The following is a 10768-nucleotide window of genomic DNA, read 5'->3' on the forward strand; positions in this document are numbered from 1 at the left end:
TTATTTTTTTTCCATATCTGCCACTTGGTGGCGCTACAGGATGAAAAAAAATCAAATGGCTATAACTAAGCAACCGTTGATCCAATCAACTTGAAAATTGATATGGCCCAATGTGGCACAAGTGCTCTATGAGGAATTTCACTTATCTTAAAAAACATGGCCGCCATTGGCCAAACAACTTTAAGCACCTATTTGACAAGGTTAATGGAAGTCGATCGGAACGAAACTCGGTGGGCATGTTCGACTCATTGCCCTAAAGGTCTGTATGTATTTTGAAAGAAATTGCCCACAACATTGTCACCTCCCACAGAACACAACAAAGCGATTTGATTACAGCGCCACCTATTTTCCAAAAATGATAATGCATCATTTTACTGGAGTTTTACTGGCTGTTTCAATTACACTCTTCCAATAATTGCTTTTCTTACTCGTTGCATTTGGTCTGATGCTCCATGCCATGCTTAGCTCCTCGCTGTGGAACTTTTATTAACGATTTTCAGCCATTTCAATTACAATCATGCAATTATTAATTTCATTATTCATTGTTGCATTTGGTCTGATGCTACATATGCTTAGCTCCTGATGTTGCCACTGGAATGCTTGGCCCCGTGATTGCTGCTTGCAGCTATATTTAGGGGCCAAGCACCGAAGGTGCGTAGGCACCTATTGTTTTCGTTGGCGTTATTAGGGGCCAAGCACCGAAGGTGCGTAGGACCCTCTTGTTTTTGTTGGCGTTCTTATTATTATTAGGGGCCAAGCACCGAAGGTGCGTAGGCACCTATTGTAATCGTTGGCGTTATTAGGGGCCAAGCACCGAAGGTGCGTAGGCACCTATTGTAATCGTTGGCGTTATTAGGGGCCAAGCACCGAAGGTGCGAAGGCACCTATTGTGTTTGTTGGCGTTATTAGGGGCCAAGCACCGAAGGTGCGTAGGCACCTATTGTTTCCGTTGGCGTTATTATTATTCTGCTTCTTCTTCTTCTTCTTCCGCCGCAAGTCTATGGCAGCCCATAGAACCGATTGCGGGAAAGTTGTATAATTTGGCACACTGATAGAGGACAGTCCCAACATTAACTATAGCAAATTTGAAGTTTCTATCTCCTAATCTCTAGCGCCACCACTTGTCCAAACTTTCAATGTTTGTATGCTAATAACTTTTGAACCGTAAGCCAGAAAATGGAAATTCTTTTTTCCTCTGAATCCTTGGCTCATGCCAAGTCGAATGAAACCCAAAATTCAAAAATCGCAAGGTTTAGTTTTTTCGCTATTTTCAATTATTCGAAAAACCTACTTTTTCGAACTCGTCCTAGACGGTTAGTCCGATTGCCACGAAAATTGGCTCAGATCATCTTCAGACCATGCTGGCAAAAAGTTATGGAATTCAAGTTGATTCGTCCAACTGTTGTTGAATGACACGTAAACAAATTTGACGAAAAGCACGCAAACATGCACGTGAGGCTATATCCCGGCAACGGTTTGTCATATTGAGACCAAACTTGGCGTGTGTTATAACAAGCATGAACTGAGACTACCTGCAGTGTTTCGACACAGCGCCACCTAGTGGTCAGGAGATATGAAAAATGCATATTTTGGCTTATAACTACTGAATGGTTTGGCCAAAAATCACACAACTGGTCTCTTTAGATTCAGTGAGTCATGTTGAGTCAAATGATATCCAATTTTCCTGTGTCGGCCATTTTAGTCGTCGGCCATTTTGAATTATGATTTAAAATGCTGTATTATTTTAACACAGCATCGTATCGTTTCGCAAATAATTACAAAAATATTCGGCTCCATGCCCTGAAGGTACTCAAAAAGTTTGGTGGCAGCGCCACCTTGTGGCCAATAGTTATAATGAAATATCACATAAATGCTAATAACTTTTGAATAAATTAGTCTATTAAAATTAAAATGGTCTCGCTATATTCTGTGGGTCATGCCGAGAGTATTGATACCAATAATGTGAAAATTGGCCTTACTTCCTGTCCGCCATTTTGCTTAATGTTGAAAACCTACTTTTTCGAACTCCTCCTAGACCGTTAGCCCAATTTTCACCAAATTTGACGTGAATCATCTTCAGACCATGCTGGCAAAAAGTTATGGATTTTGTGTCGATATACGTAACGGTTCTCATTTAGCGCATCAACGAATTTGCTGGAAGGGTGCCAAAATGCATTTGAGGCTGTATCTCTGCAACACTTTGACATATTTGCACCAAACTTTGTATGTGTCATCGCCACCTCACACTGACCATACCACATAAATTTGGTAACAGCGCCACCTATTGGTCAAGAGTAATAAACCATTCATTAACCATGAGTAATTACACTTTTTAAAATGCTAATAACTTTTTAATGCATTAGCCTATTTGAAGGAAACTGGGCTCAAAATATTCCCTGGCTTATGCCGATAACATAGATACCAAATATACCACGGTAAGCTGAACTTCCGGTCCGCCATTTTGATTTATGTTGAAAACATACTTTTTCGAACTCCTGATCAACCGTATGTCCGATTTTCACCAAATTCGAATCAAATGATCTTCAGGCTATACTGATTCAAAGTTATGGATTTTGAGTCGATAGACAAAACCGTTTTCGCATACCACATCGACGAATTTGAGGCACAATGAGAAAATGACACTTGAGGCTGTATCCCTGGAATGCTTTGGCATATTGACACCAAACTTTGTGTGTGTCATTGAAAAGTCACACAGAGTACACCAAATTGATTTTATAACAGTGTCACCTATTGGTCAAGCTTGATAAACCAAGTAATCATGCTACTAGAGGTGGTATTGGTGTTTTTTTTTTTTGCCATTTCAAATACAATAATTCCAAAATTGCTGTTATTGCTCATTGATGTATTTGGTGTGATGCTTTATGCGATGCTTAGCTACTACATTTGCCGTTGGAGTGCTTGGCCCCGTTATTGCTGCTTGCAGCTATATTTATTATTATTCTTCTTCTTCCACCCCAAGTCTATGGTAGCCCATAGAACCGATTGCGGGAAAGTTGTATAATTTGGCACACTAATAGAGGACTGTCTGAACATTAACCGTAGCAAATTTGAAGTCTCTAACTCAAACTCTCTAGCGCCACCAATTGTCTAAACTTTCAAAAACTTGATGCTAATAACTCTTGAACCGTAAGCCACAAAATGAAAATTCTTTTTTCCTGTGATTCCTTGGCTCATGCCGAGTCGAATGGACACCGAAATTCAAAAATCGCAAGGCTTAGTTTTTTCGCTATCGTCAATTGTTCATAAAACCTACTTTTTCGAACTCGTCCTAGGCCGTTGCACCGATTGTCACGAAAATTGAATCAGATAATCTTCAGACCATGCTGGCAAAAAGTTATGGAATTCAAGTTGATTTCTCAAACCGTTTCCGAATAGCTCATGAACGAATTCTTCGAGAAGCACGCAAATGTGAACGTGAGGCTATATCTCCGCAACGGTTTGGCCTATTGAGATCAATCTTGGTGGGTCTTATAACAACCATTCCCTGGGACTACCTGCAGTGTTTCGGCGCTGTGCCCCCTAGTGGTCAGGAGATATGAAAAATGCATGTTTTTGCTCATAACTTCTGAACGGTTTTGCCAAAAATCACAAAAGTGGTGTCTTTAGATTCAGTGCATCATTCCGAGTCGAATGATACCGAATTTTCCCAATTCGGCCATTTTGGGCGTCGGCCATTTTGGATTTAGTTGTAAATTGCTGTATCTTAAGAATGAAGTTCCGTATCGTTTCGCAAATAATTACAAAAATGTCCGGCTCCATGCCCTGAATGTACACAAAAAAATTGGGGGCAGCGCCACCTTGTGGTCAATAGTTATAACGATTTTTTCGAAAAATGCTAATAACTTTTGCATACATTAGCCTATTGTAACAAAGCTGATGTTGATAGATTCCTTGGGTCATGCCGAGAACACCGATACCCCATTTGTCAATTTTGGCAAAATTTCCTGTCCGCCATTTTGATTCATGTTGAAAACCTACTTTTTCGAACTCCTCCTAGACCGTTGCTCAGATTTTCACCAAATTTGATTTGGATCATCTTCAGACCATGCTGGCAAAAAGTTATGGAATTTGTGTCGATACACGTAACCGTTTTCAATTAGCGTACCAACGAATTTGCTGGAAAGATGCCAAACTGCATCTGAGGCTGTATCTCTGCAAAGGTTGGAGATATTTACACAAAACTTAATATGTGACATTGTCACATCACATTGACCACGCCACATCATTTTGGTCACAGCGCCACCTATTGGTCAAGAGTAATAAACCAATCAATAACCGCTAATTATTACATTTCCAATAATGCTAATAACTTTTGATTGCATTAGCCTATTATCATGAAACATGTCTCAAAATGTTCCTTGGGACATGCCGACAACATGCATACCAATTATGTCATATTAAGCAAAACTTCCTGTCCGCCATTTTGATTCATGTTGAAAACCTTTTTTTTTAAACTCATCCTCAACCGTTTGTCCGATTTTCACCAAAATTGAATCAGATCATCTTCAGACCGTGCTGACAAAAAGTTATGGATTTCGTGTCAATAGACGAAACCGTTTTTGTACAGCGCTGCTTCAGATGTCAGGCATCTTCACAAAATGAGTATGAGGCTATATCTCTGCAAAGCCCATTAGTGGTCTTCCAGTGACATCTAGTGGTCGTAAATGCAATTTATCATACAACACTGTCTCTTTAACCTTTATAACTGTTATATGTTGTCTTAATTTCATTCCAAAGAAGCATACGCAATTTATGTATAATTTCACAGTCTAGATAATAGTACTGCACTGATTTTAAATAACCTAGATATGGCTGACAGTAAAAGAATAGAACAGAATTACAGACACACACAAACATGAAATGTTTAAACTAGTATATTAATACTCAATAAGCATGCTTAAACCCACACACAGATGCACACATTTTGTTATATATATAGATAATTAAAATAAATGATGGGTGATAAAACCTATTGCAAGTCTTCTGTTTTTATGGGCTTCTATGTCATTTTTCAGGTTTCATTGCAATCATAATCTGGCATAATTATAAACATTAGATATATCTGTATGAATAAATTGGTAAACTTTGACTCAATGTGATCTGAAATGCTTGAACAGTAATATTAAATAATAGTAATATACATTTTTTCTAGATGAATCCCTCAACAAGCCCATAAACTGTAATGTTTTAGTCTTTAGTGAGCTCATTAGTGGTCTTCCGGTGACATCTAGTGGTTATAATTGCAATTTTTTATTCAACACTGGGTTTTGAAGCTTTATAAATATTACAGTGTTCTTTTTTACCTAATCTCTGTTAAATTTTGCATGATTGTTTAGAAAAAATACAGATCTAATGCATGTGTGATTATATTACCCCCTTTTTTTTGCAGTTTAATGCCATTCACAACAGAAATCTTTAGTTTTTTAGGCCATTTTAACTGTTATAGCACCAGCTATTTTCTGATCTTAATGAAACTTTGCATGCTTGGTGGGTCATCTTTCACATGTTATAACCAAGTTTCATAAAGTTTTGAGTTTTTGTTTCAGTTTTATAGGCTTTAGGTTACATGTGGCCACGGCCCTTTCCTAAATGACCTCTTATAGCTAACCAAAGGACAAAATGCAACATATTTTTGAAAATTATTGATCTAGAGAGTCCAGAGAATATTATTGCAGTGGTTTGATCAAGACTGAACAAAAAACCAGGTGACCCAAAACATTCAAATTCGTGGACCAATTTTACGAAAAAGGCTATAACTCGGGAACAAAATGAGACATCTTCACCAAACTCAGAACTCCTATGCATGAACAAAAACTTTAGTCAAATTATTATTTTTTTTCCATATCTGCCACTTGGTGGCGCTACAGGATGAAAAAAAATCAAATGGCTATAACTAAGCAACCGTTGATCCAATCAACTTGAAAATTGATATGGCCCAATGTGGCACAAGTGCTCTATGAGGAATTTCACTTATCTTAAAAAACATGGCCGCCATTGGCCAAACAACTTTAAGCACCTATTTGACAAGGTTAATGGAAGTCGATCGGAACGAAACTCGGTGGGCATGTTCGACTCATTGCCCTAAAGGTCTGTAAGTATTTTGAAAGAAATTGCCCACAACATTGTCACCTCCCACAGAACACAACAAAGCGATTTGATTACAGCGCCACCTATTTTCCAAAAATGATAATGCATCATTTTACTGGAGTTTTACTGGCTGTTTCAATTACACTCTTCCAATAATTGCTTTTCTTACTCGTTGCATTTGGTCTGATGCTCCATGCCATGCTTAGCTCCTCGCTGTGGAACTTTTATTAACGATTTTCAGCCATTTCAATTACAATCATGCAATTATTAATTTCATTATTCATTGTTGCATTTGGTCTGCTTAGCTCCTGATGTTGCCGCTGGAATGCTTGGCCCCGTGATTGCTGCTTGCAGCTATATTTATTATTCTTCTTCTTCCGCCGCAAGTCTATGGCAGCCCATAGAACCGATTGCGGGAAAGTTGTATAATTTGGCACACTGATAGAGGACAGTCCCAACATTAACTATAGCAAATTTGAAGTCTCTATCTTCTACTCTCTAGCGCCACCACTTGTCCAAACTTTCAATGTTTGTATGCTAATAACTTTTGAACCGTAAGCCAGAAAATGGAAATTCTTTTTTCCTCTGAATCCTTGGCTCATGCCAAGTCGAATGAACCCCAAAATTCAAAAATCGCAAGGTTTAGTTTTTTCGCTATTTTCAATTATTCGAAAAACCTACTTTTTCGAACTCGTCCTAGACGGTTAGTCCGATTGCCACGAAAATTGGCTCAGATCATCTTCAGACCATGCTGGCAAAAAGTTATGGAATTCAAGTTGATTCGTCCAACTGTTGTCGAATGACACGTAAACAAATTTGACGAAAAGCACGCAAACATGCACGTGAGGCTATATCCCGGCAACGGTTTGTCATATTGAGACCAAACTTGGCGTGTGTTATAACAAGCATGAACTGAGACTACCTGCAGTGTTTCGACACAGCGCCACCTAGTGGTCAGGAGATATGAAAAATGCATATTTTGGCTTATAACTACTGAATGGTTTGGCCAAAAATCACACAACTGGTCTCTTTAGATTCAGTGAGTCATGTCGAGTCAAATGATATCCAATTTTCCTGTGTCGGCCATTTTAGGCGTCGGCCATTTTGAATTATGATTTAAAATGCTGTATTTTTTGAACGCAGCATCGTATCATTTCGCAAATAATTACAAAAATATTCGGCTCCATGCCCTGAAGGTACTCAAAAAGTTTGGTGGCAGCGCCACCTTGTGGCCAATAGTTATAATGAAATATCACATAAATGCTAATAACTTTTGAATAAATTAGTCTATTAAAATTAAAATGGTCTCGCTATATTCTGTGGGTCATGCCGAGAGTATTGATACCAATAATGTGAAAATTGGCCTTACTTCCTGTCCGCCATTTTGCTTAATGTTGAAAACCTACTTTTTCGAACTCCTCCTAGACCGTTAGCCCAATTTTCACCAAATTTGACGTGCATCATCTTCAGACCATGCTGGCAAAAAGTTATGGATTTTGTGTCGATATACGTAACGGTTCTCATTTAGCGCATCAACGAATTTGCTGGAAGGGTGCCAAAATGCATTTGAGGCTGTATCTCTGCAACACTTTGACATATTTGCACCAAACTTTGTATGTGTCATTGCCACCTCACACTGACCATGCCACATAAATTTGGTAACAGCGCCACCTATTGGTCAAGAGTAATAAACCATTCATTAACCATGAGTAATTACACTTTTTAAAATGCTAATAACTTTTTAATGCATTAGCCTATTTGAAGGAAACTGGGCTCAAAATATTCCCTGGCTTATGCCGATAACATAGATACCAAATATACCACGGTAAGCTGAACTTCCGGTCCGCCATTTTGATTTATGTTGAAAACATACTTTTTCGAACTCCTGATCAACCGTATGTCCGATTTTCACCAAATTCGAATCAAATGATCTTCAGGCTATACTGATTCAAAGTTATGGATTTTGAGTCGATAGACAAAACCGTTTTCGCATACCACATAGACGAATTTGAGGCACAATGAGAAAATGACACTTGAGGCTGTATCCCTGGAATGCTTTGGCATATTGACACCAAACTTTGTGTGTGTCATTGAAAAGACACACAGAGTACACCAAATTGATTTTATAACAGTGTCACCTATTGGTCAAGCTTGATAAACCAAGTAATCATGCTACTAGAGGTGGTATTGGTGTTTTTTTTTTTTTTTTGCCATTTCAAATACAATAATTCCAAAATTGCTGTTATTGCTCATTAATGTATTTGGTGTGATGCTTTATGCAATGCTTAGCTACTACATTTGTCGTTGGAGTGCTTGGCCCCGTAATTGCTGCTTGCAGCTATATTTATTATTCTTCTTCTTCTTCTTCCGCCGCAAGTCTATGGCAGCCCATAGAACCGATTGCGGGAAAGTTGTATAATTTGGCACACTGATAGAGGACAGTCCCAACATTAACTATAGCAAATTTGAAGTCTCTATCTCCTACTCTCTAGCGCCACCACTTGTCCAAACTTTCAATGTTTGTATGCTAATAACTTTTGAACCGTATGCCAGAAAATGGAAATTCTTTTTTCCTCTGAATCCTTGGCTCATGCCAAGTCGAATGAACCCCAAAATTCAAAAATCGCAAGGTTTAGTTTTTTCGCTATTTTCAATTATTCGAAAAACCTACTTTTTCGAACTCGTCCTAGACGGTTAGTCCGATTGCCACGAAAATTGTCTCATATCATCTTCAGACCAGGCCGGCAAAAAGTTATGGAATTCAAGTTGATTCGTCCAACCGTTGTCGAATGACACGTAAACAAATTTGACGAAAAGCACGCAAAAATGCACGTGAGGCTATATCTCGGCAACGGTTTGGCATATTGAGGCCAAACTTGGTGTGTGTTATAACAAGCATGAACTGAGACGACCTGCAGTGTTTCGACACAGCGCCACCTAGTGGTCAGGAGATATGAAAAATGCATATTTTGGCTTATAACTTCTGAATGGTTTGGCCAAAAATCACACAACTGGTCTCTTTAGATTCAGTGAGTCATGTCGAGTCGAATGATATCCAATTTTCCTGTGTCGGCCATTTTAGGCGTCGGCCATTTTGAATTATATTTTAAAATGCTGTATTTTTTGAACGCAGCATCGTATCGTTTCACAAATAATTACAAAAATATTCGGCTCCATGCCCTGAAGGTACTCAAAAAGTTTGGTGGCAGCGCCACCTTGTGGCCAATAGTTATAATGAAATATCACATAAATGCTAATAACTTTTGAATAAATTAGTCTATTAAAATTAAAATGGTCTCGCTATATTCTGTGGGTCATGCCGAGAGTATTGATACCAATAATGTGAAAATTGGCCTTACTTCCTGTCCGCCATTTTGCTTAATGTTGAAAACCTACTTTTTCGAACTCCTCCTAGACCGTTAGCCCAATTTTCACCAAATTTGACGTGCATCATCTTCAGACCATGCTGGCAAAAAGTTATGGATTTTGTGTCGATATACGTAACGGCTCTCATTTAGCGCATCAACGAATTTGCTGGAAGGGTGCCAAAATGCATTTGAGGCTGTATCTCTGCAACACTTTGACATATTTGCACCAAACTTTGTATGTGTCATCGCCACCTCACACTGACCATGCCACATAAATTTGGTAACAGCGCCACCTATTGGTCAAGAGTAATAAACCATTCATTAACCATGAGTAATTACACTTTTTAAAATGCTAATAACTTTTTAATGCATTAGCCTATTTGAAGGAAACTGGGCTCAAAATATTCCCTGGCTTATGCCGATAACATAGATACCAAATATACCACGGTAAGCTGAACTTCCGGTCCGCCATTTTGATTTATGTTGAAAACATACTTTTTCGAACTCCTGATCAACCGTATGTCCGATTTTCACCAAATTCGAATCAAATGATCTTCAGGCTATACTGATTTAAAGTTATGGATTTTGAGTCGATAGACAAAACCGTTTTCGCATACCACATCGACGAATTTGAGGCACAATGAGAAAATGACACTTGAGGCTGTATCCCTGGAATGCTTTGGCATATTGACACCAAACTTTGTGTGTGTCATTGAAAAGACACACAGAGTACACCAAATTGAGTTTATAACAGTGTCACCTATTGGTCAAGCTTGATAAACCAAGTAATCATGCTACTAGAGGTGGTATTGGTGTTTTTTTTTTTTTTGCCATTTCAAATACAATAATTCCAAAATTGCTGTTATTGCTCATTAATGTATTTGGTGTGATGCTTTATGCGATGCTTAGCTACTACATTTGCCGTTGGAGTGCTTGGCCCCGTAATTGCTGCTTGCAGCTATATTTATTATTATTATTCTTCCGACTGGGCGTCTATGGCAGCCCATAGAACCGAATGCGGGAAAGTTGTAATGGTTTGACATTCTGATAGAGGACAGTGCCAACATTAAGTACACCAATTTTGGTGTGTCTAAGTCAATCCCTCTAGCGCCACCAACTGTCCAAAATTTCACTTTAATTTTGTTAATAACTTTTTAACCCTAAGGCCAATCAACGAAATTCTTTTTTCCTCTAATTTCTGAGCTCATGCCGATTCGATTGCACCCTACGAAGTCATTTCCGTCATAGAAATATGACCGCCATTTTGAATTTCTTTAAAAACCTACTTTTTC

General features: G+C 38.5%; 1 long non-coding RNA gene across 1 annotated transcript; it reads right to left on the reverse strand.

Annotated features, from left to right (window-relative positions):
- Positions 1-1779: 1779 nt before the first annotated feature.
- Positions 1780-10412, reverse strand: LOC128015648 (uncharacterized). Its single transcript, XR_008183982.1, has 3 exons — positions 10237-10412; positions 7739-8246; positions 1780-2240 (listed from the first exon to the last, which is right to left on the reverse strand). It is a non-coding gene; the product is annotated as an uncharacterized LOC128015648 (long non-coding RNA).
- Between the last annotated feature and the right edge of the window lie 356 nt (positions 10413-10768).

The sequence above is a fragment of the Carassius gibelio genome, chromosome A1 (genome assembly GCF_023724105.1).
Source record: "Carassius gibelio isolate Cgi1373 ecotype wild population from Czech Republic chromosome A1, carGib1.2-hapl.c, whole genome shotgun sequence".
In the NCBI taxonomy this organism is placed as follows: domain Eukaryota; kingdom Metazoa; phylum Chordata; class Actinopteri; order Cypriniformes; family Cyprinidae; genus Carassius; species Carassius gibelio.